General features: G+C 37.0%; 1 pseudogene; it reads left to right on the top strand.

The window, feature by feature from the left end:
• The first annotated feature begins 4604 nt into the window (after positions 1-4604).
• LOC120222487 lies at positions 4605-5038 on the top strand (annotated as a pseudogene).
• The last annotated feature ends 19980 nt before the right edge of the window (positions 5039-25018 follow it).

The following is a 25018-nucleotide window of genomic DNA, read 5'->3' as shown; positions in this document are numbered from 1 at the left end:
CTACACTTTATTTATTTACTGCCTGCTTATACACATGCACACAAGATTATAGGATCCATAAGAGAAGTGATTTTTGCATTTTGTTCATTGGTGTATCCGCAGTTTCTAGGACACTGGTAGGGATTTTGACAAATATTTGTTGCAGGAAAAAAGAAAGGAAAGGAAGAAGAAAGGAAGGAAGGAGGGTAAAGGAAGAGGGTGAGGGAATAAAAGGGGAAGAACAAGAGAATGATACAAATTTCTTGCTGGGCCATTCTCTGGACTCTGAGACCTGGTTGCCCTTCCTGATCTTGCATTCTGTAACTTCCCTTTTTCTTTCCACCAGCTCCCTTTTCTTGACTTGAGCTCATTTGAATGTGTTTCTTTTCCTTGTAGCCCTGACAACAGCAGGTGTGGGAAGTGAGCCTAGTCAGTTTACAGACTCCTTTTCTTTATTTCAGGCAAGTAGCAAGCTTTCTCATCATTATATTCTTTAAACCTCACATAAAAACTGACCACATAATACCATGGGCTTGTTGGGAGAGCATGACTAAGGGTGCTCATGCAAGTCCAAAGCAGGAGATAGTACAAATGAAAAAGGAGAAAGATAATATACAGCTATTATATCCAAAGTGGCAGAAGATCTGGGAGCTGAGGAAACAAGTGATCTTTCCTCTTTTACTGACATGGTCTTAAAGGCAGTAAATAGTTCAGTAGCAGTTCCTTAATGTCAATGACATATTTTCAGAGCACATACTAAACAAGGGGGGTACAAAGTCCAACTCCCTAAAGTTCAAATACTATCCGTATATGTTGTGGCCCAGGAATCTGAATTATTAATCAAGACACCAGATGATACCTGCCACCAGCTGATCTAAATGTTTTTGCCCCTCCAAAATTCACATGTTGAAATCCTACTCCCTAAAGATGAAAGCATTAGGAAGTAGGGTATTTGGAAGGTGCTTCAGCTGCAGTAAAAAGGGATCACACTTACAACTTGATCTTGGACGTTCCAGCCTCTAGAAATGTAAGAAAGAGATTTCTGTCATTTTTAAGTTATGTAGTCTGTGGTATTTTGTTATAACAGTCCCAACAGACTAAGACAATACCAATACAAGGGGTTCTTTAAATACATATTAAGGATAAAAAAGCTCTAATCTGAAGTGTAACACTCAGAGTGCCATGTTCTCAAAACTCTAACAATGGCCCCCACTTCTGAATCCCATCTGCCTCTAAATCTTGCATACTTTTAGACATTCAGAAATTAAAATACAGAGTATAAGAATGGATGGGATGGAAAAGGTGAGGGTTGGTTGTTGTAGTGTTGGTGTTGGTGGTGTTGGTGTTGATGGTAGTAGAGGTGAATTTTAGTTACCTAGGCTTTGTGTTGAATTTCTTGTATAAAATCTACAGGAGATTTTAGAGCTTTAGAGCTGCCTGGGATGATTGCAAGAACATAACCAATTGATTAAAGTGTTATCAACACCTGAGATATCAAACTAGTGATGTTCTGGGCCACAGTCCTTTCTACCAGGTGCCAACAAATTGTATTATTTTACTGCCTTCCTCTCTACCGTCAGTTAGAGCTTTGGTACATTTTCTTGCAACTATTAGCCTCATGTTTTCAGAAATGGAAGATGTTGTATGGTGTATATTAGACCCTTTCAGAGGCTACTGGGAAGTCTTGGGAACAAGACAATGTAGTAATGAATTTAATGTAAACTTTGAGACTTAATAACTATCTTGCCTCAAGGCCAGGAGGGAAGGGCATAGTATGAATGCTGGAAACTCATTAGGACTAAGGCAAACCTTTAAACGCCATCCAAAAAACTCCCCCAAATCTGGTGGCTGGATCTGGTGGAAAAATAAAAGTAAGGTTATATGGGTTACTGATTAGATCATACCTTAGATCCCTACCCTTGGACATACTTAGATCCCAAGTCTTTCTAGGTGATTTCTGGTTCTTTCTCCTAAGATAAGACCTCCTGAAAGAAAAGAGTGAAATCTGTTTTCAGAAGGTTCTGCCTGACTCTGAAGAGGTCATCCCTCACCGCGGCCTCCCTACTTGATGAAAAGTAGCGTATTAGGCTTCTAGATAGAGTTATGAGAGAGAGATCAAATAAAGAAAGAAGTACCTCCCACTCATAGACTTACAAAATATATAGCCTTTTGCAAAATGTACAAAGGAGGATTCATAGACTGACGAGCAGTTTGGTGTTCCCAAAATACAGTGTCTCATGTAAGAACTTGAGAAGATAGAAGACTCAGTTAAGGCAAAGCCATAAAAACAGAAGGCAAAGTGAATTCATTTTGTAATTTGTTTTATTATTGCAGGATTTATAGAAAGCAGTTCTACCTATTGCACAAATCGTTTTTAGTTTTGTTCCCTTCCATTTTTTCTTTCTCCTCTATTTTAAACTTTCAATGATAGGTGGTCTTGGAAAGTGCTGAATTAAGACTTAGCAAAGCCAAGTCCTATATATCTGGCTGGTCCTATAGCACTAACAGTCTCACAAACCAGTGCTGCACTTTTGTCTGATAGACTTAAGACCAAAAGAGTAAGCAACGCATACTTACAAACACTCATAATACACATGTCCATACATGGAGACATGGGCAAACACACACACACACACACACACACACACACACGGTTACCTGTCTGTACTTTATTGTGATTTAGTTAGGCAAAGCACTGTGTGCACCTCAACACATTCTTCCTTATACCCTATCAGGATTCAAAACCAAGGTAGGATTTATTTTGTAAGAAAGGGTGGAAATTATCTATCTTGCTTCAGTGGCACTCAATAACAGATTCTCCATCATAGTATATTAGGAGACAATAATATTTGCATAGACTTTTTTAGATTTTACACTGTAGTTTTACAGTCATTATATATTCATTCCGTTTTAACTATTTGTCAAGCCCTGCTATGTGCCAGGCATTGTTCTAGGCTCTTGTGTTAGACTGTGGGCAAAGATCTCTGTGCTCATGAAGATTATATTCTAGATAATTATCTCACTTGAGACCCCCAATAATTCTGCCATGTACTTTATTTTGAGTGAAACAAGACTTGAACCCAGACTGTGATCCAAAACTTCTTTATGTTTACTGGACTATGCTGTTTATCTTACAAAACCTAATTAATTAAAAATAGGGTAATTGTAAGAACCTCAGTAAATATCTAATCTATACTAGGAAACATACAAGTGTACTAATCAGTTTAGGAAATGGGTAAATAGCTTGGAAGGCCAAATCATTAATCTAACTAGTAATTTCAAGCACTCCATGAAGGTACTCATAAAGCACCCAGATAATAATAATTTCATATCCATAGAAAGTACAGAATGTGACTTCACATACTCTGCCATGTAGTTGTCTAATTAATTTGTTTGACTCTACTCAATTAAAATTGGGATATCACATGAGAAAGAATCCCTGTTTTCCATCACAAATATACTTTAGTAGGTTTCCCCCTAAGTGCAAATCTGCTTTTTTTTAAACGAAAGTATTACTTTGATATTACAGCACTCATTTCCTTTTAAAAAGTGGTATTTTCCATTAGATTTAGTTTTAAATGTTTTTCAAATATTTATCACATTAGATTCACATCTCAAACTGATCAATTTAAGTGGAAATCTCCAGTCTATCCCTAATTTACTTTTAGTCATGACACACAAAGAGCCCATTTCAATCTTACTGGTGACTCAGCTTGTGAGATTTATCTGGGGTTGTTAGACTAATTCCATACGAAAGCTATTCAAATATGAACTAATTAGTGTACCGCATAGGGTAGCCTTAAACTCTTATGTTTTACATTTTTATTTGACTTTTATGAGAAGAGAAGCCTATTTGATTGTATTGAGACCAGTCATTCTCAAAATGGGGAGATTTTGGCTCATTTTCCCCTCCCCAATGTTTTCCAACATTTTCTATGCTTTTACTTGTAATGCCAAAAGTATTACTTTTCTTGCAGTTGCCCAATTAGCATTAAGTCTTTAGTTTCTAACAACACAAGGCCCTATAGCAGGTATGTGTTTAAGAAGAAAAAAGATTATGACTACAGATTAAATGGGGAGGAGTGTGGAATGGGAAAGAAAGATAAGTTACAAATACAACAGAAATGACCCCACGTCACTAACAGTCCACAAATTCATTTAGAAATTACATATTAAACTTTGGGTGATATTTTTTCTAGAAAAAAATCCCACCACTTTTATTTTCTTGACAAATTTTAAGTTATATAGTATGGCTTTCCCCTACCCAAAGTGTTCTTGGGTAATATAAACCCAAGAGAACTTTTCTTTATATTGAAAGGTTCTAACTGGTAGAGAATTTATCAGATCTTAAGATGAGAACTTTACAATTATTAGAAAGACATATGTAATTTTTAAGTGCTTTGAGCTTCTGGAACCCTACAGAGCACCATTTAGAATTGGTTTGCACATAGTAAAAGACTTCACTAACCCACACAGTATTTTCTATCAGGGTATCATGCCCTGGGCAGGACATAGGATAGTTTATCAGACAGGGCCCTGTCAAGAGAAAACAAACAAATAAAAAACCGCTAGTTATCTTAACACAAGGATTTGTTATGAATAATTGTCAACCAAATATTACAGCAATGAAAGACAAAAGGAAGACATTATGGATTTATAAAAGCAATTACTCTTCCCTTCCAACCCAGGCTGGCAGATTGGCTCCCACAGAGAAGGGTAGCGAGAAGGGCAGTTCTGCCATCAATGTGGCAGTAACCAGAGAACACACCATCAACATTCACGAGCTCATTCATGAGTGGATTTCAAGAAGTGTTGCCCCTCAGGCACTCACAGAGATCTGGATATTTGCTATGAAGGAAATGGGAACTCCAGATGTGCGCATTGACACCAGGCTCAACAGATCTGTCTGGGCCAAAGGGAAAAGGAATGTTCTCTACCATATCCATGTGCAGTACATAATGAGGATGAAGATTCACCAAACAAGCTCTATATCTTGATTATCTATGTACCTGTCACAGCTTTCAAAAATCTACAGACCATTAATGTGGTTGAGAACTAATCCCTGATTATCAAATAAAAGTATAACACTGAAAAAAAAAAAAAACAATTACTGGGAGGAGCAACTGTCATCTCTAGAATTCTGGAAACAAATGAAAGAGGATGGTATTATTAAAATCTAGAAGCTTAGAGGCGAGGGTTCTATGGAGTTAAGACCCAGAGCTCTGCAGAGAGACCTTGGTTGGTTGGTGCTGGCACATCAAAAATTAGGAGAATGGACCTTCTGAAGTCAGAACCAAGATTAGCTGGTTATGATAGAGCTGAAAGGCACAAAGAGATTGTTTCTGGGATGTGGAAAAAAAACAACTGTAAAATAGCTATTGGAACCTATCGTCAATGCCAGTGGAAAGAGGAACTTCAAGAGTGGTCCTGGTAAGAACAACAGATTATGAACGTGCCCCTTTTTCCTCCTCTTACTTTCCAGCATCTGTCTTGGGCCCCCTGTTGGCAAAGCCTAACAAAAGCCAGCTGGCAAAGGAGAAGTGGAGTTGTTTCAGAAATTACAGAGCAAAATATAGACGGATGGATATGAAGCTGGGAAAGACAGCTTCTTAACTGCTACAGAAGGAAAAGATTCTGTATTAATGCATCCATCACATATCATTAGGGTTTATAAAGCTTTATGTGTAGTTCTATAACAGAGAAAACAATATTAGTAATTGCTAGCATACAATACCATCTACTGTATACTAGGTTCTATGCTACATGCTACCTATGTGCTTTTTTTTTTTTTTTTTTTTTTTTTTGAGACAGAGAGAGACAGAGTATGAGCAGGGGAGGGTCAGAGAGAGAGAGAGACACAGAACCCGAAACAGGCTCCAGGCTCTGTGCTGTCACAGAGCCCGACGCGGGACTCGAACCCACAGACCGTGAGATCATGACCTGAGCCGAAGTCGGCCGCTTAACTGACTGAGCCACCCAGGTACCCCTACCTATGTGCTGTCTTATTTAGTTGTCCAGACATCTAATGAGAGAGGGATCATCATGAACCATGAACAGTTATCTAAATTGATTAAAATTGTGGATTTCAAGGCAGAAGTTCCCTTAAGCTATCATTTGGTCTAGCCATATTTCTATAAGCATATACACTTTTGTTATATATATATTTTTTTTTCTATAGAAGAAAGAGTTGAATTTATTGGTTACTCTAGATATCAGGGCTTTGAGTACTTCTTTTTTTATTTTTTATTTTATTTTATTTTGCATACAGTATAATAGTTAACATACAATATTATGTTAGTTTCATGTGTATGATACCATGATTCAACAATTCTGTACATTACTCAATGCTCATCAAGATAAGGGTACTCTTAACCCCCTTCACTTATCTCACTCATACCCTACTCACCTCCCCTCTGGTAACCATCTGTTTGTTCTCCATAGAGTCTGTTTCTTGGTTTGTCTCTCTCTTTTTTCTCCCTTTGTTTGCTTTGTTTCTTAAATTCCACGTATGAGTGAAATCATGGTATTTTCTTTCTTTGACTGACTTATTTTCTTAGCATTATACTCTCAAGTCCATCCATATTGTTACAAATGACAAAATTTCATTCTTCTTTATGCTTGAGTAATATTCCATTATACATACATACATATATATATTACATGTATATATGTACGTATATATATAATACATTTATATATATTTATACCACATCATCTTTATGCATTCAGTTATCAATGGACATTTGGACTGCTTCTATTTTTTGGCTCTTGTAAATATTTCTGCAGTAAACATAATGGTGCTTATATCTCTTTAAATTAGTCTTTTTTTTTTTTTTTTATTCTTTGGGTAAAAGCCAAGTAGTATAAGTACATTATATTAAACCCAAATCTACCTAACCAGTGTTACCCTATGTCACCTGTAGTAACCAGGAAAGTTAGAAGGGTTTGAATAATTCCTTTATTGGAACTGTAAGCCACAGCTTTATATAAATATCATAGCATTTTCTCTTAGTCATAATTTGAGAAAAGAAACAGTAACGTTTAAGGGGGAATAGTAGTATGTTAGAGACATGAATTGGTTGAGTTTAGAAGCACTTTGATTAAAATAGATTTGTTTTTCAATTCAAACAATGATGGTACAGTTGATAAATTCCCTTAGCTGAAAATGAAGGAAGAAAAAGAATTACCTCCTAGAGGAGTCATTAAGAGGCAAAACCTACAAGTGAGATTTGAAAGTCAAAGTGAGGCAATAAACTAGTAGTTAGCAAGCCAATAATTACTACTAATATCTAATAGAAAGCCATTGTATTATGATAGCATATGTTATTTAGATATATAATAATTTATATATGTACTATTAATACATACTATATCTATATTTATATCAATATCCATATATAATAGCTATAACTAGTGTTTACCATCATCTCTCTGCCAAGCAGTTTGGTTGATAAATAAATACACAAATATATGTGACTCTCCTCAGTGACACTATGAAATAGACATTATTTTCATAGTTTTGTAGATAAGGAATCCAAGAGCTAGAAGATGGTAGAATGACATTTAAACACTGCTTTATTGAATTCTAAATATTTAATTTGTTCTACCTCCCACATGACCAGATGTTTGGAGGTGACATGCCAGATGCCAAGGAGAAGAACCAACTTGGCTTCTCTTCTTAATTCCTTGTCCATTTTCCCCAACCTTGCTCAGGTATTCATGGTAGCATATGAAGATAACAGGGCAAAAACTCACCTGCATCATGTCAGGGCCCTAACTCGAATTCGAATCATCCTGTCTCTCACATCAATCGCAACTAAGGTATTTGCTATCTTCTTTCAATTATATGATACCCTAGGTCATCAAGTTCTAGCAATACTACACAAAAATATACAACTACCAATCATCACAGAAACTATTGGTTTGATGTACAAGTAATATAAAAATGATTAAAATGATTTTGAGTGATACAATCATTATAATTGACAGAGCAGAGAAGTTAAATCACCCCCTCCATACTCAAATCCTGGCCGAATTCTACTTACTGGTTCAATGGTATTAGGCCAGTGATTTCACCACTCCAAGTCTCATACTCACACATGCACACACACACAATACACAAAAAGCACTTAACATAGTACTTGAAAAATATTAAGTGCTTAATAAATTTTAGCTTTTGTTAGTGGCAGTCGATGGGTTTGCATATAGTGTCACATCTTATTTTGTATTCTATAAAAGTTGTTTATGAGGCAGATTTAATATTTATGAGATGATGCTGATATCCTTGGAAAAAAAAATGTCTACAAACTGTTCCTGATATGGAAAATGAAATGGAATTAAGTCTTGCACACTCCTTGCATAGCGGGAAGTTAGAAATGTATCACATATCACATGTCACTCTCCTGGGCACAACTTGAGTTATACATTCTCATTGAGAGAACCTGCAGTCCATAACACCTCCACCATGGAGCCTCGATCACAGTTTAACCATGCCTATACCTGACACGATATTATAAAGTGAACGATTTTATAATGAGTCCCCTCGTGTTTCTGGTATAAATTGTAAGAATTTATTGTATAAACCCCAAACGGAGCCTCCTCACACCTGGGGCCCACTGACTGGAATATGTTCAGCATGCATGTGTTTCTTTTGGGAAGGCTTTTTTATTTGTTTGTTTTGCCTCCTCTTATCATTATGTTATCTTTGCCATTTTATTCTAGCAGTTAGAAACTTTTCGTTAAAAGTAAGAAAATGCCCATCTATTGACTTTTGTTAACAATAAGGGCATGTAATTGTCATGCATGACAGGAGCCTGGAGATCAGTTTTTCCAGGGCTGGCTCAAGGCTCAGTGCTGTTGTCCAAGACCCAATCAGCTTCCATTCTTCTTTCTTGTTATCCACAGCATGTATTAATCTCAATCTCGGACACTGGACGTGTAAGAATGGTATCCAAAACATGCAAGGTAACCAATGTTTTTGATTATTGAAAAATCGACAGTCAAAATGAGGTGGGGGGGGAATGCTAAGTAACAAAAGATACTAAGACTAGTATCACTTCTAGCATAAAAAAGCAGTATGACTTAAAGAAAGCCACTCACTGTTCCTGGAATTCTACTTGCTCATCTCCAAAATGAATATAAATGTTCTTAAATCATCATTAGATGCCTCACTTCCTACCTGTAACATTTCAGGCATTTAGTAATAAATAAACACATAGTGTTAAGAAATATGAAGTTAAAAGAAGTGCATTTTAGTTATTCATTCTTATATACTTGAATATAACTGGACAGTCTAGGTTTCCTTGGGAAGTTTAAAATCGTGGTATTTCAAATGGTAAAAAGTAGGATTTGCCCAACACAACCGTAGATCTTTGCCCTTCCTATGTACTGATGCTGCTTGGCTGATCCAGGCATGCCTATATGTGAATAGGCTTCAGTGTTGATTCGTCTCCAGTTTACCTAAACCTGTCTGAAAGGTAGAGCCAGACAGCTGAGTCATTCTCTAACAATTGCCAACTGGCTATGACTTTCCAAAGCCAGACAATCCTCCTTCGTGGTCATTTCTCTCCCTCTCTCTCTTTTTCTTTAGTCAAGGATCATAAAGTGTATGCATTATTTTCCATCTATTGTGTCATAAAACAGTGATTCCAAATGCTGGGAAGGTGAGTGATTTCTTGGAAAAAGGAACTATAAGGCTGAGGCTGGAACAAAGACCCAATTATGGGTAGAGGTACTGAAGGGCACCAGAGACCAGGAAACACATTACCAATAATCAAAGAAGTTCACAGTTCCTGCTGGGTTTATCGTTATTATTTAAATGTGAGTGAAAGAGAACAAGGAAAGGACTCCACAGTGAAAGACCAAAGTCTCACTTGCCCAGATTCATGCTAGCACTTGCTTGAATTTTTTTACACTCAATTCCTTCTCCCATGGGCCTACTCATCTGTTCTTGGAAATAAATGTAGGCTCAGTTTCCCCAGGGCTGAGCCAGAAAACTCAGCTGCCAGAAGTGTGCTGGCTGAAGATCTTTCTGGAGCTACTTCTCTGCTACTTACTTGAGTCTTTCAAATTTGGAAAAAGAAGGAAGACCAAAGGATGCATGTTGTAAAAAGCCTGGCTATAAGCTCTGTTAATAACCAGCAACTAATAATAATGTTCAAGCACTGTATTAGTAGTAATTAGATTTCTATGTAGTAACATTTGTCCACTATTAACTATAGTTTCATTTTGCCTGTCTTTATTTTATTTTTACAATATTGACCAAAAAATATTATTTCAATAGAGTTCTTTTTCAGTATTTATGAAAATGTGACCCATCAGGGACTTTTGATAAATAACAAATAATTACTCTTTAGTCTAACTTGCTAGACTAGAACTAGTGGTAAGATCCTACGAAGGCCAATAGATTATGTGGTTTATCTAGACCATAACAGTAGTTTTTTTTTAGGTGGAATGTCTAGTCATATTAAAGAAAATGAAATGATGGTTTCATATGAGGTTTACACAAACAAAAAGTTTTTTTTAGGTGGAATGTCTAGTCATATTAAAGAAAATGAAATGATGGTTTCATATGAGGTTTACACAAACACACAGAGATGATGGAAGTTATTTTGAATATTAGCAGACTTGAGAAAGGAAATGGAATTTTTTTAAGTGAATTACTATAAGGTGTAAACCATAATTCAGTATTTACTTGCAGACTTTAAGAAAAGTAGCCCACTATTCATTTTATGTGATGAGTTGTTAATATTACATGAAATAACAAATTGGCATCATAACTAAACAGAATTCTGGACAGTTATCATAAACAGCATGATGGGAATATAAGGCTGGGAGTTAGGTTTTTACTGACAAAAGGATTATTCTGTTCAATGTGAAATTAGTCATTACTGCTTTTTGATCAGAGACTCTTCATTCTCAATTATAAATGTATTCATTATGCAAATATTATTTATTGTCATTGTGGGTGAGATTAAGTTTGTTAGAAGAAGAGCCTATTGTATCATTCCATTATTTCTGAAACCTTAGTTATTTCACACTTACCCAAATGATGTGTGGCCCTACAACCATTCCAGTGGTGGCAAAACCATTTCAACATCATTCTTGATATGCTTGAAGCTGATGGCGCTCAGAAAAATGTTTCACTGTTCCCCATTCCCTTCAGTTTCTGGTGTTAAGTACTAATGGAGCTCCCCACCACCATAGAGAAGATAAGACAAGATAGGTAAGTTTATAACATAAAATAAAATCTAAAGAAAATACCATGGAAGCCTCTGGTTAATGCAGTGCTAGCAGCAGGAAGGCATATTAATAAGTGGCACTCTGAACTGGATGTGAAGTCATTTATTTAAAATGGCAATGATGGGTGCCTGGGTGGCTCAGTCGGTTAAGTGTTCCACCACTGATTTCAGGTGAGGTCATGATCTTGGGGTAGTGAGATCAAGCCCATGGGTTCCGTGCTCAGCTTAAGATTCTCTCTTTCTCCCTCTACTCCATTCCCCTGCTTACACACCCTCTCTCTCTAAAATAAATTTTTTTTTAATGGCAAGGTGATGACCTCTTAAAAAGCTCCAATGGGATGAGTAGAGGGTAATCTGGCCAAGACCTCATATAAAGGGTTTCAGGCTTAGACTTCTTAGACTTGTATTATTATCTCCAAATGCTGGTCTACCTTGTTATGAATTGAATCATATCTCCCTCAAAATTAAGTTTTAAATTTAAATTTAAAAATATTGAAGTTTTAACCCTTTAATGTGACTGTTTTTAAAGATAATGACTTTAATGAGGTAATTAAAGTTAGGTCATAAGGATGGGGTCCTAATCCCATGGATCTGATGTCCTTATAAGAACAGGGACACAAGAAGTATGCCCACACAGGAAAAAGACCATATGAGGACACAGCAAAAGGGTGGCCATCTAAAAACCAGGAAGAGAAGTCACACTAGAACCCAGCACTGATGCCACCTTGATTGATCTTGTACTTCAGCCTCCAGAACTGTGAGAAAATACATTTCTGTTATTTAAGTCACCTTCTATTATTCCTTTATAGCAGTCAGGCAGACCAATCCACACCTATAATCAAAAAAGATAATCTGACATATTAAAAGATGTTTGCCATTCTTCCAATGCTTGTGCATTTATACAATCACTTTGCCTGAAGCCAATAATAACAATAGAAGAATCTATTGAACTTTTTCTCTTCATGGGCACTGTTCTACACATTTTAATTTCATAAAGTAATTCATATGATTACCTATTTTACAGATAAGAAAAGGAGTAAAAGACAGTATAAGTAACTGATCCAAAGTCAAATGACATACTCTGAATGTTGTAACCGGTAAAGTGAGCTACAGAATAACATGGAAGAAATCCTGTTTATGGAAATAACATGTTTCTAAATCCTGTTATTATTTGGGGAAAAAAGCACAAGTGCATCACTGTGTATTTGCATGTTTAAAGGTATTTCTTTAACCAATGTGAAAAATTTAAATTTTCCCCAATTTAATAAAGCTTTTTTGGCCATAAATTTCATAATATAGTGAGAGCTTCAAAAACAGAAGATAAAATGATACTACTAGGAAAATCACTATAGAGATGTACTGAGTTGTATCCATTAAGTACATTTATCTAAACACAAGGGAAATTGCTAGTATTTGAAAACAATCATGGTTTTTATTTATTGGCTTTAAAGTTGAATGCCAAAATTTTCTTTTGAAATTTCCCACAATAGGCTTAGAAGCCAACATCTTTCCAGGAGGTAGGAAAGCTACTATAAGCTTATTTTTAACTTGTCAGCAAGTAAAAATCTAACTAATGTTGATCTTTCTCTGACAGCACTTGCTTGGAAGGTTCCATAGCTTTGATTAATATTTAAACACTAGGGCTTTCAAAGCAAATTTACAAGTTGAAATTACTAAAGCTACAATAAATACAGAAACATGTTCCTGCTTTATTTTCTACATGAGCTGAAAAGAGCAGCCATTAGGAATAAGCAAGCACAGGAAGGAAGAGCATTGTTTTCAGTTTGTTTTTTCATTGACCAATAGAAATGTATACCATGGGGACACAGGGGTGGCTCAGTTAGTTGAGTGTCTGACTCTTGATTTCAGCTCACGTCATGATCTCATGGTGCATGGGTTCAAGCCCTGCATCAAGCTCCACACTTATGCTACAGAGCCTGCTTGGAGTCCCCTCTCTCCCTCTCTCTGTCCCTCCCCATTTACATGCTCTCACTCTATTTCTCTCTCTCTCTCTCTCTCTCTCTCAAAATAAATGAAGAAACATTTAATTAAAAGAAAAAAATGTACAATATGAGGAGTAACCAGGTTGTGGTTTTATTTACTAATTCTAGAGCTAGACTAGATGTGAGTGCTTAACTCAACACTAACTTGCTGTGTGACATTGGGTAAATTATTTCTCTTTTCAGTTCCTCAGTTTCTCAGTTTCCTCATCTGTGAAATGGGGTAGCAATAGTATCTATTTCATAGGAATTTTTACACTTTGAATGAGTTGCAACATATACTGCAAAGGACAGGGCCTAGCATATAGGAAATATTCTGTATGTGCTGGCAATTATTTCCTATAATTATAGTACTTAAAGTCACAATTCTATGATATTCATCCATTAATTCAACAAATATTCATTCATTCAACAAGTATTTATTAAGTCCATGCCATGGCCAGGGCCTCGCTGTAGAGTTGAATAATTCAAAGACCTGTTGTCTCTAAGATCTAGCATTGCAGCAGATCAGACAAATTGTTGATAGGTGCTGTCTGCTGAGCTGTTAGAACATGGACTTGGGACATTGCAGGTTCTGGGAAAGGCTTTCTGGGAGGGTCATTGTTGGAGCTGAGTTTTGCAAACTTGACAACTTGTTTAGTTAGAAGAGAATACGGAGACAGCCATTCTTAGCAGAGGAAACAGCACAACAAAGACATAACGGCCTGAGGAGTTTGGGAAGCTAAAGGGGGCTGTGAATAGCTTATGAAGCATTCATAAAGAGACCTTGAGGAAATCCAGCTGAGAATTAAAGACTGATCCCATAACTTCTCCCAGTTTCGAATTTTCTACAACACCATGATGGTCCCTTTCATGGAGGACCATTAATTCAATTCTGACTACAAGTGGGGAAGAAAAAAATGCATGATAATACCCTTGCCTCATTGTCCAAATTGGGTCAACACTCTAATAAATAACCAGGTCAAAATCATCTTGGTCTAAGGAATATGATTAACTGGACATGATCCAGTATACACTAATATTGGAGTGCACTAATCTCACCTGCAGTTGAAAATATTTTAATATGCAGCTCAGAGATGGCTAGACAGTACTAGTCCAGAGAGCACCATAATATATTTAAAATTAAAGCTCCATATTAAGTAGTCCCATGAAGTATAATAAAATTTCACATCTGGTTACAGAGTACACATTGTCTAAATTATGGAGATGGGAAATTGCAAACTAAGTGTGAAAGCAGCTTCATCTAATGACGGCTATTTATGACCCAGCCTATTCTTTTGATGCATACAAAATTATTGACTGGTGGCACACAAAAGCCTGAATAACTGCAGAAAGATTCTGGATGGAAGAAATATTTAATCATGCCAGTTTTATTGTAGGTCGGTAAGGCCATATCTTTAGGTGGGCCTAAATCAACAATATTAAAATGAATAATTTACCCTGTTCTGACTTAAAGCTGACTGACTGTTTTATGCCTAAGGAAGGAAAACACTGGGCTTTGTAACTCTTCACCCTGATTGCTTGTAATGCTCATCGATCTGAAACAAACAGTGCATAAATCTGTTCTTCAGCCACAGACGCAACTAAGGTGTCTATTAAAAATGACCAAGCAGGGATTGGAACATGATTACCATATCCATAGTACCCAACACCAACACTATTCACTGACACATACACAGATACTTCATTGAGAATAATTAACTAAATAAAACACTCTTTCAAAAAATTGAATTGCAAGGGACATTTTATGAGATATTTGTGAGACAATTTTTTTCTGAGACTAAAAGATGAGTTTCTGATATTCCCGAATATTCAACCCATGCCCCTTCTAATTCTTCTTTCTTCCCTTAATGAACAAAGATCATAGAACAAAGTGTCATTTCCCAGTTCTGTTGACAATTTGGACAGTAAACTATTTCCACCTAATGTTCATTTGATGGTAGAGGAGCATAATTCAAGAGAGCAAGCTTATATTTTTAACGGGGAAATAAGACAATCTCGTGTTACTCTTTAGGACCAAAGGACAACAGCAAATGAGATGAACTTTGTAATCAATGACTGATTGCCAGAAGCCATTGGGGAATAAAAACTCCCCTTTTCTGCAGAACAGGAAGCTGAGACACGGAACAGCTTAGTAACTAAGCCACTTGCCAAACTAACATATATCATTAGTTAGTGGCAAAGCCCCCAATCAAATCTATGTCTGATGGGCTCTGTGGTTTTCATTAGTGCAGTTTACCAAATATTTATTGTTCTTCACTTTCCAGGCACAAATAGGGCTGCACTTCCTTGTTTCATTGTGGTTGGAGGGATCATGGGTCTAGTAGTAGCCAATTAGCTGAAAGCACAAAGACACATGCCTCTTATGAATAAAGCATACAGGTGTTGGTACAGGACTCTCCAGAGCTCGCTTTCCCTCGGCCTATGCAATTGCCAAGATTCCAGCTAGTGGCTTCACTGTCAACCAGATTCACAGAGAATCCCCAGCTAATCTGTAGAGCAGCACTGGAACAAAAGGCACTTTTCTTATTTGTAACTTCTGAGATTTGGAGTCTGTTGGTTTCCAAAACCCAGCTTCACCTTACCTGAGGGATGAAGAGTGCAAAGCCTTCTCCATAAAGAAACCCAAAAACCAAGGACATCATCATAAAACCAGGTCACAAGGAACAGAGATAATGCCTTGTGATGGAACAAAGAAGAGATTTGGGACTTAAAGAAAGGAAAAAGGAGCTTCAGAAGGGCAATTTGGAATTCCAAGCATAAACCAAGCATGGAGACTGAATTCGTTTGGAAGTTTTGGAGAACCACAGAGAACCTTTCGAAAGAATTCGAGGTGAGTGTCAGAAAGCAACTGGAACTTGAGAAATAATGAGCTACAGAGTGGAAATAGTGAAATGGGAATTTACTCAAAATATCTCTTCTCAATGTATGGTGGCCTATTTATAGATAACTGTGCATTTTTATGACCATAATATCCTTCTTGGAAATACTATACAATGTCAGGACCTCCACAACACTCTGGATGAGAAGATATTATTACAATCTCTTTTCCAATTGTTTGCATGTGTTTCTAAGATAGTATTTTTGATAAGAAACCAAACACAAGTGCTCTCTTAGGAGCCTCATTGGGCTACAAACCCTCTAGAGGAACATTTGGATGGGAAAATGCTAGCTTAAGGAAAATCTCTATTCCAACATATGTCCAACAATAGCTTTCAAAGGATGATTTGGGGAAACTCAGAGAACGTTTGTGATAGACTTTGTATAGCCATTCAGGGTTGTGAATGTCTTTGCATTGACTATTGGGAACTAATGAAGAGCCATATATTTGGGATAATGACCAGCAGAAAGACAGCCTTATAGAAAGTACACAGGTCCTTCTGTGATTCCAGACTAAACCTGATCAAGCTTTTAGATGTTATAGAAATGGATCTGGAGAATATGGCCAACGGGAGAAAAAAAAAAAGAAATAGAGCTGGCTCCCCAATTTACCTAGTCAATGGAGTGTATTAGCAGAGGGGAAAGACTACATCTTGGTCTTATGGTAACCGATTCTATCTTGTTTTAACTAACATTTTCCTGATACTTACTCTGGCAATATCTGGAGGCTTCACCTTTACTGTGAATTCTTCTCTGGAAGCTCTAGGTTGGGTTGGGTTAGGTTCCCTTACCTGGGGCTCTCCTTAACTCATACATTCCATTGTGAGTATATCTTGCATATTGCATTTTAATTCTTAAGTATGACTGTGTCTGACTCTTCCACAAGACTGAAAGACCCCTGAGAAAAGGGACTTCTCCATGTTCCCCTTTGTGTCTCTAATACTCAGGACAAAGGTAGACACAAAGTAGCTATCTCAAAGCAAGTTTATTAAATAAATTTTTAAAAAAGCAAAAAATGAATAAACTTGAAACTAAATGACACAGTGGTTGAGAAGGTAACATATTCTCCACTCATTTATAAATAAATCTCAGAAGTCTCATCTTCTTATGTTATCAGATTGTTGCAAATGCTTTTACCTTGTAGTGTCACATTCTAATCTATGCCCCTGTTACTTGTCTTCAAATCATCTCATTTGACAACAATATATTATTGTCTCAGTTTTTTAGATGAAAAACCAAAGCTCAGAATGGTTAGATGCTTTATGGGAAATAATCCTTTTAGGGACAAGGAGATATGTTTTCTAATTAGATAAGTTTATTGTAATAATAGCAACCCTGATGATTCTGAAGTGTAAGTTATGTTTCTCCATTTCCTGTGATTCTAAATAATTCAAAACAACATTCACATGAATTCCTAGAGTAAACATAATCTCATGATGGAGATCTCTTCAATGTAATTTTGTAACCAAGGTATAGCATTGTCTTTAAGAGCAAAGATTTGGAAAGTAGACTACATGGGCTCAAAATCCAGCTCTACACAACCTAAGGCAAGATGTCTATGTCTTAATTTCCTCATTTGCAATATGGGTTGTACATGGTTGTTGAGGGTTCAGTTATTGAATATCTATCAAGTACTTATGGCATTGGTTACCACAAAGCCAAAGCTTAATAGATATGATATGTATCCTCATTAGAGCTATTTCAGTCAACAGAAAATTATCATCAATGTTACTAAAAACAGAATAGAAAAATTATATTTTTCTTTTTAAAATTTAGTTTGGTCGGGGGGAGACTTGGCTGGGAAGGAATAGAGAAAGAAGGAGAGAGAGAATCCCAGGCAGGTTCTGTATTGTCAGCACAGAGCCTGGTGTGGGGCTTGATCTAACAAACTGTTAGATCATGACTTGAGCCAAAATCAAGAGTAAGAAGCTTAACCAACTGAGCCATCCAGGTGCTACTAAAAAAATTCTATTTTTCTACATATTTCTATAGGATTAGAAATTGCGGCTTTAGCATGGAAGACTCTTCATGGTCCAAAAAAAACATGCCTGATTTGGCCCTTCCTTGCCTGGTCTCTAGGTCCTACCCTCCTTGAACCTGCCCTTGGCTGTATTGAAGTTTCTGCAAATCTTATAAAGAAGGATGCCTCCAGTTGTGCCCAGCCTTTGCACAGCTACTCATTCTAACCTGAATGCAGTCTCCTTTTCACTTGCTGCCCCTTTGCCTGAAAAACTCCTTCAACTTTAGAATTAAAAGTCATCTGCTCTGAAAAGCCTCCCATGTATCAGTTGCAGCCAAATCTGGCTAAGAGCCCCTTCTAAGTGGACAGACAACAAACTAGCCAGAGGCAGGAGTTGAGTCTTTTCATCCTTTTAGTTTTCTTATCTGGCACTACAGGGGGACCATCAGAATGCTTAATAACTAGGTGTTGAATGGCTAAACAAGTGAGAAATGTCTTTTGAGTAGAGTACCTCTGCTCAATTGCTTAGAACAGTACCTTCCAAGCATTTTCAAATCAGGGATTACAGTCCCATAGGTAAAAAGATAGGCAGTTTGTCCACTTCAAGCTAACAGGTCCCAACCAGCCTAGACAATTGAAAGAGCCCATCCACCACACCCAAGCATGGACAGACATCTCTATCCTCCCTCCCCACCACAAAAAAAGAAGGTCTGGCTCAGAGCACAAGATATGACAACTCCTCCTTCTACTTTTCCAGCCATCTTCACTCTGTCTTTCTTCGACAGCCCTCATGAATTAGAGATGATATTCTGCTTTAATAACTGTGGAGGTGGCATGTTTGATACCATTGGTTAGAATAATCAGAATGTGCCTGGTCTAGAGCTCTGTCTGCTATGCAGAGATGAGCACTGACATACCCTAGTCAAGTAACAGATATTTTTCCTTATAAAAATGAGCTGTTAAGACCTGCTCTGGCTACACCATGGGATATTGTCAGGATAATATACCATGCTATAGATAAACTCAATCTGAGATAAACAAAATTCTATATAAACATAGTAATGAATTGAAAGTATATACTCCTAGTATGTGAAATGATGTTATCCATTGTAAGTAGGTTGCCTCTATAGTTGATTTTATAAACCAGGGCATAAATGAGAGTGAAAGAAGATAATGTTAAGAAACACAAGACAACAGGCAATCATCAACAGGGAATCATCAAGACTTTTTCAGGAACACTGTCTACCAAATTATAATGAGTATTCTCAAAGATGCTAGAATTTGAAATGTTTCCTTTGCTGGCATCCACAATTTTGTCTATGCACTATTGCAACCCTCTTTTTGTATTTGGGGGGGCATTTATCACCTTTTGAAGGGAGCAAAGTAAGATCTCTGTGTTGAGTCCTTCTTGCCCCCACCCCACTGCAGTTGAGGTATAGACATGGCAACTAGGTCCTGTTGGTCAGACTTTCTTGATCCAGACCAGGAACGCAGGAGCAGAGGTTCCTCTGTGTGCTTACAGACAAGTTTGGTGGCTGCTGTAATACTTACACTCAGTGTCCAGAGGAGCAATGATAGTAATTTTAGCAGTGAGCTCTGATTGTTTCAATGGTGCAGGGTAGGAAAGTCCCATGCCCAAGGATTGTGGAATGCTGTCTTCAAAGGGTCAATCCCCCAGCCTGTCCTTCCCAGCATTACCAATGTTGTTTCTTCCTCCTTAACTCCCAAGACCAGGTCTGTGGTCATCCCGAAGGATCTATGAACCACCTTTAACCTGCACCCTTTAATGAATTTCTTTTCTGCTTACATTAGTCAGAGATGATTTCTGCTTAAATCTAGTTGCATCTTAATAAATGAAGTTAACTTCACAGATGAAGCAACCAAGGAACCGGAAGTCATATAACTCACCTCCAGAAAAAGAATCAGTACCTGAGTCTAGATTTAGTTGAGTTCCGAGTTTAGAGAGCTTTGTAACTGCACACACTGAAGATACTCAATAAACATTAGTTTAGCTTGCTATTTTGTATGTCTTGTTAAGCATGCTTTCTTCAGGGCCACAATTTTAAACTGGTTATTGATGCACGTCCTCTTGCATGGAATGGTGCAATTATTCAAACAAAAATAGGGAAGAATTAGGGAAGCTTTGCAACTGTGGTCAGAAAGCTAAGAAAAAAACCTGGGAAACTTCTTCTATACCCTTTGTTTTTCAGAAATGATAAAATATATTTCATCTTAGAAAGTAAGAGCTAAAATTAAGCAATGTGCTGAAAAGAGAATTGTATGGATATTAAATGGGCAAGAGTCTAACATTTTTTCTATATGGGGTCTCAGAAACACAACATTTTATGAGGGTATGGTTTGATTAATGAAAATTAATGAGAAATAGATACTTCTTTGGAAAAAAACACTATCAGAATGGATATTCTTTCCTGTGTGTTCTTGAAAAGCACACTTTTTCTATGGTGTGCTTAGATCATGTATTATGGGTGAATCTGTTCCCCGTAGCTAGATCTTCCAAGCCTGTGTATTATCCCAAAGGGATAATTTTAATGTACGTTTGTTGTTGTCTATAACACTCTATCTTCATTTCTTTTCTCTCTTTCCTTTACCAGGTATCAAATATGCTGTCCATTTCACAAGCTGTTGCCAAATTAATCCTAACAGCCCAGAGAAGTGAGTATATGGAATTGCATTTATTGGTGTGGCCTCCATTGCTTCACCTGGCTTAGCTTTGCCGAGACCCTTAAACGATCTGAATCTCTCAGCTTTTAAAACCAAGAAGGCAACTCTAAGTCCAAAACATCTGCCCCAGCTGCATTTCCCATTTTGGCCCTGGGATCCAGGAAGCACTTGGGTCTGTGAAGCTGCCAGGACATATATTCACAAACTTGGAACTCGAGTTACCATGGAACAGCTTCCATAGAAGTCTCCTTAGATTTCTAAAATCCTCCAGTATCAGCAAAATGGGGAACACATAGCCATTAAACAAATTAGTCTGAAATCTGTTTAGAGACCAACAGAGGTTGTGTCTCACATCTGGAAAAAGAGTACAGGGTGAGCTCTGATAGGGAGGGGGAGCCTAAGAAACGGAAAATATTCATTGAGCAAATCAAGAAAAAAGGAGAATAGGAAAATATCAAGCTAAATATGGATGCAAAGTCATTAGCGGATATTGCTTTGTTTGCAGAAATGGAGCACCCAGGCTCATGCCAGAGAAGACTCGTTCCAAGACACAGCTGTGCAAGTGTGCTTGGCTGGTTCCTGCCCATTTCCTGCTTCCCTCTCACTCCACCAAAACATTTAACTTGACACCATCATGTCTGCTTGTGTTACCGGTAGTGCAGCCAGGTTGAGATAGCCTCAGCACCGCACAAGGATGCCTCTTTCCTGGTCTGCTTATTCTGGGTCCCAGAACTATTGCTAATCAGTTGACTCCAACTTACACCATGTTTTCCTTTTGCTTAGTCAGACTTTATAACTTAAGTTACACCGATGAGTAGAACAGACCAGTAGGCGACTCCGTGGATTTTAGAGTGAGTCTTACTAGGTTTGAATCTAAGTTCCTTCCCTTATGCATTCATTTTCTTTATCTCTATGAGCCTTGGTATCCTTACCTGAGAAATGGGAATGGTGGTGGTGAAGCAGTACATTCTCATAGGGTTATCGTGTGTATTACATAAGTAAATCTATCTAGAGTGGCTACAGCAGTACTTGGTACAGCAGTTGCACGATTTAAGTATTTGCTCTCATTGTCTTCTGTGTGTCCCATGAAGCTTTAGTCTGCATAATTACTTATTATGAATTCAAAATAATTCTCCATCTTTATACCTTCCATTGCTCCAAGTTTATTATAAATTCAGTATCCAACCATTCATTCTGCCATTATACAGCCATCAAAATGGCACTGACTGACTTACCAGAATGTCTTCATTTTTTCTCTTAGCCTTCTGTTGCATGGAGTTAGCTGATGACAAATAAGCTCGAGGGAATTTTGGAAGATGCTGGAAATGTTCTAAAAGTGGATTGTGCTCTTTAAACTTACTAAAAAATCATTTATTCTGTTCTTATACTGTGTGAATTTTTGTGGTATGTAAATTATACTTCAAGAAAGTTGGGAAAATAAGAAAAATAATTGTTTTTTAAAAATTCTCATTTTGTCCTTTCGGGGAGAAGAGGACTTAAAGGGTAAAGAGCCATTATGGAAATGGAATGAAAACAAGTACTACATCACTCTAATTCTTTCAGAGGTCGTTTTTTTGTTTGTTTGTTTGTTTGTTTGTTTGTTTTTTATGGCTCAGTTATTTACTTTAGAAATAGTAACACATTCCTTGGCTACCAAACATCTAAGGCTTAAGAAATCAGGCAGTACTTCTGAAATCCATAGCAGGATATTTTCCAGATTGAAGAGCAAAGTGAGTAGGGAGGGAACTTGGAGGTTGTTTTGAGAAATCTGGAACTTGCCACCACCTAGCTGAGTACAAGTGTCAAGAAAAAGCTGTAGGTGTGTCAAAAGAAGTGGAAGGTCTTTTGGTTTTTAATGACAAGATAAACTTGGATCTTATATAATCCTCTAACTGCTCTGAGTTTCATTCAATGAAAAGGGCCTTAATAAAGGAAACTTATTACTAGAAGCAAAGTTGTTATAGCAAAACCTTAACCTCTTTGAATAGCAGAATTTACATTAACCCAAATGGAGATGATACATAGGAAGGAAAAAACATAAGAAGAAAAATACGAGGAGGAGGAAATACAAGTTGCATCACATAGCAAGTGACTAATCAGAGCAATAATAAGCTTCCAATTTTAACTGTGCCAAGAGTTTTACTTCAGATGCCAATCTCAAGGAAATATTTCAGCAAATTCTCTTTGTATTTGGTACTTCTATTTGGCATTTTGGCAGATTCTTGATTCACTCAAAAGATAGCTGATTCTCTCTGCTGAAACTTGCACTTGCAGGGTGGATAGCTGGATACCATGAATGATAGATACTGGCAGAAAGAACAAAATTGGAATTACAATAATAGCAGTGTATCTGACTCTGCTTTTGCAGTAACTACAGAAAACCTTTGCAGTTGTCATTTTGTTTTCAAAAATATCAAAAGAAAGAGATTTAGGATGTGTTTTAAGAAACCAATTGAATTCATTCATGTTTTCAGTCTCATCTGTGAGATTTTATTTTACTGAATGCCAAACTATCAACCCATGTCACTTCCTGTAAATTGCCACACTAGTGGCATCTAATCAAGAAATATACTACATGACAGACTCCAGGGTTGGAGACTTGTATTTCAAAAGAGTCGAAAGTTGATCCCAAGTGCCTGGGGGGTCCCAGAGGTCTCAGGAACAGGACAGGGTCAACCCAGTGGTCTGCTCACCACAGGAGGGGACACAGACGACTTTCCCCTAGGAGTGTGCCAGGCCGTTCGGGTGGCTGCTTTTACTTCATTAAGAGCACTGATAGAAACAGATCTTGTCTTCTTTAGAAGAAGATTGGCCTCTTCAGACCTGCAGACATGAAGGTACCAAGATACTGGATTTACTCTGAGTTAGTTTACCTGAATTATTGATTGCCATGTGAGTTACAAACAGCTGGCCACTCCGTTTGTGGTGCTTTTCCTTTGAATTACAAAACCTGAGCTATAAATCCAAACCTGAGAGGATTTCTTTCATCTTTTCTACTTGTGAAATGTACCCCTTCAACAGAACTGGCCCCGGTCATTTTAAATCAATTACTAATAAATCAGTGGCTCTTCCCTTTTCTCTCTTTGAAAGAGAAAGTACCATTTTAGGAATTAATTTTGTTTCTGGCTATACCTTTGTTTGAGCTGTTTAGCTGAGACTTTCCTTATTTCCCCAACGGGAGGTTATTAATTGGACGTTAAGATGCCTTGAGGTATACCATATTACATTACCCGGTGGCTTAAAATATTTCCAAAGCAAGACAGATGTTAACAACCAACCTAAACACCACTACATGGCAAAATGAAGTGTTTGAGATATTGGAACTATTTCATTGATATCCTTATAACTTTTCTCAGTAAAAAAATAGTTTAGAGATGATATGCAATAAAAGGCATATTCAATAAGACAATTCTCATTAGAATAAGAAAAGGAAATTAAAGTTATAAATTAAAAAGTAATGCAAATAGTTCAATCACTAGGAAAGACCAAAGAAATATTATCATCCATTTGACTTTTGAAGTGGGGACTCCTGGCAGCTGGAGAAAAAAAGCTGGAGAAAAATAAATTATGCACATTTTCAGAAGTTATAAGATTTATAAAAAATATTTTCTACTTTCATATTCTGAAACAGAAGCTCAACCTGAGTATAGATCTGAGTCACAATGTATAAAAAAGTAACGTATTATCAGACCATACATGTGCATTAATAATGCCAATGCCATTATGTTGAAGCACCATTAAGTGAATTGGGGCCTCTACAAATAAAGTCCATGTGTATAATTTTGTATTTATTTAATTTAATGAAGGGTATAATTAGAATTTTTACAAAGCCAAATAAATAGAATGATTCCAAGATCACCTATAATACATATAATTTCTAATATCAGAATGCTTTACAACATACAATGCAAGGTTATGTATTTCAATTGATACTTAAGGAAGTATCCATAAGTTTTACTTTATTTGTGTGGATGGTAGATTTTTTTAGTTCCACGTTTTATTTAAATTCCAGTTACTTAATATACAGTGTAATATTAGTGTCAGGTGTAGAATTTAGTAATTCATCACTTACATACAACATCCAGTGCTCATCACGAGTGCCCTCCTTAATACCCATCACCCAATAGCCCAAACTTTAGGTACCACTTGAGCAGAGGGTAAAACATTTGTTTTGAAATTTGAAAACCAAGACCAATATTCTCTGTAATTTGGTGCAGCCATTATGGAAAACAACATGCAGTTTCCTCAAAAGATTAAAAATAGAGCTACCATACGAT

The sequence above is a fragment of the Hyaena hyaena genome, unplaced genomic scaffold (assembly GCF_003009895.1).
Source record: "Hyaena hyaena isolate Hyena2069 unplaced genomic scaffold, ASM300989v1 scaffold_880, whole genome shotgun sequence".
NCBI lineage: Eukaryota > Metazoa > Chordata > Mammalia > Carnivora > Hyaenidae > Hyaena > Hyaena hyaena.
This window is presented reverse-complemented; position numbering and strand designations above follow the sequence as displayed.